The 1687-nt window shown below is 32.5% G+C and overlaps 1 long non-coding RNA gene across 1 annotated transcript; it reads left to right on the forward strand.

Annotated features, from left to right (window-relative positions):
• Positions 1 to 392: 392 nt before the first annotated feature.
• On the forward strand, positions 393 to 1106 carry LOC123989133. The gene is made up of 3 exons (XR_006830465.1): positions 393 to 433; positions 506 to 587; positions 779 to 1106. It is a non-coding gene; the product is annotated as an uncharacterized LOC123989133 (long non-coding RNA).
• Positions 1107 to 1687: the final 581 nt, after the last annotated feature.

The following is a 1687-nucleotide window of genomic DNA, read 5'->3' on the forward strand; positions in this document are numbered from 1 at the left end:
AGTGGGTACACGCATTACCACAAAATGAAGAAACAAGATCACCACAACAGAAAGGTACGCTATATAGTGTAACAAATAAATGCATGTGCGACAGGGAATTCCTCATAATCAACTATTAAAACTATCAAAGTGACTGAAAGAAGAATTACAGATAATAAGAAGAGAACTGAGAGCTTATATGAAGTGCTCAAACCAGCGAAGCTTAGAAGCTGAGAATCCCTCCTGCGAGGCCCACATAGCCAAGATAACCAGGGTAACGTAAATGAAAAGAGCAACATAAAACATAAAATTGAGCAGGTCAATCAATGGCGCTAACGTCAGACATTGTATACAATACATAATATATTCCTATCACGTCAATTAATGGGAAAAGTACTAAATCTTCAAAGAAGGGAAGATCAGCTGGGAATAAAAGCAAAAGAAGAAATAGATGGTGAGCATAATGTAACACTGATAATTGGAATTATTGTTTGAAATTATTGAAACTGCTTAAACTTGCTTGCAGGAACATTTCACGCAACCACGACCTCAAATTCGTTTAATAAGCAAAGATGGTGGAGAAACAATCAAATCATCAAATGAAGGCAGTGAGCAATAAATAAATAAATTATTAATTATTGTTAGCAAATCATAATAAAGATAAGTAGCAATATATATCCCATAACATGAATGATGATGAATATAATGAACATAGTAGGAAGAGATAGAACTATTAACATCATAAGATACCATGATATTAAATATTAAACCGTAAATCATAATATTAATCCATTTGCAGAAAACCCTACGCCAGCCAACAGAAGTGGAGGCAAAACGTAACGATTAATAGGAGAGGAAAATACCCACCTGACATAATATGAGGAGCAACATGAAACGTAAATCAGCATAAAACCTGAAGCAAGTCAAATCAATTCAAATAGTTAAAATTGCGTAGATTGTTACTGAATTATCATACCACTCCGATAAGTCTGACATTAACGTTAATACTAATGCAGATGCAAGTAAGTCAATGTAGTACAACGTGTGATGAACAAAGCTAATCAAATAATAAACACCACATACTACCGTATAATTACTGAACCACAATATAGAAATAAAAGAAAACTAGTCCCTAAAATGAAGAAAATAGATAAAATTATTATGAACATATGTATATATATAATATGTAACAAAAACACGCCAAGTGCAATCAATTTAATTTAATAAAGTATACTAATATAGATACTTAATTAAACTCCTTATATTATAGTCAATTTAAATGATACAATTCCATTCAACCCCTTTTAATCCTGATTAATAAAGAAGACATATGAATACTAGAACCAACCAGACATTATTATAAGAAAGTCAAATGAGATTCACGGTCCAGGAGATGAGAATTTCAAAGAATTTAAGGAATCATGACGCACATATGTATGTATAGAAAACAATAAAGATATTGTACCATGCCAGAAAGATTACTGCAGCGTATGCTTCCCTGAGCATCCACCATATTAACCAAAACTGAATTAACATTTTCCAAATCAAAATCAGAATCGAATTGCAGTTAAGATAGGAGAAATCAATGTACAAAAGATTGCATAAAGTACCGTAAATATCCAAAATTCACAGATCCACCAACCGTCACAGCTGCACTAGAATTGCGTTAACCATAATATGCAAAACATTATCCTGAAGGGGTACGAAG

This window comes from Osmia bicornis, unplaced genomic scaffold (assembly GCF_907164935.1).
Source record: "Osmia bicornis bicornis unplaced genomic scaffold, iOsmBic2.1, whole genome shotgun sequence".
NCBI lineage: Eukaryota > Metazoa > Arthropoda > Insecta > Hymenoptera > Megachilidae > Osmia > Osmia bicornis.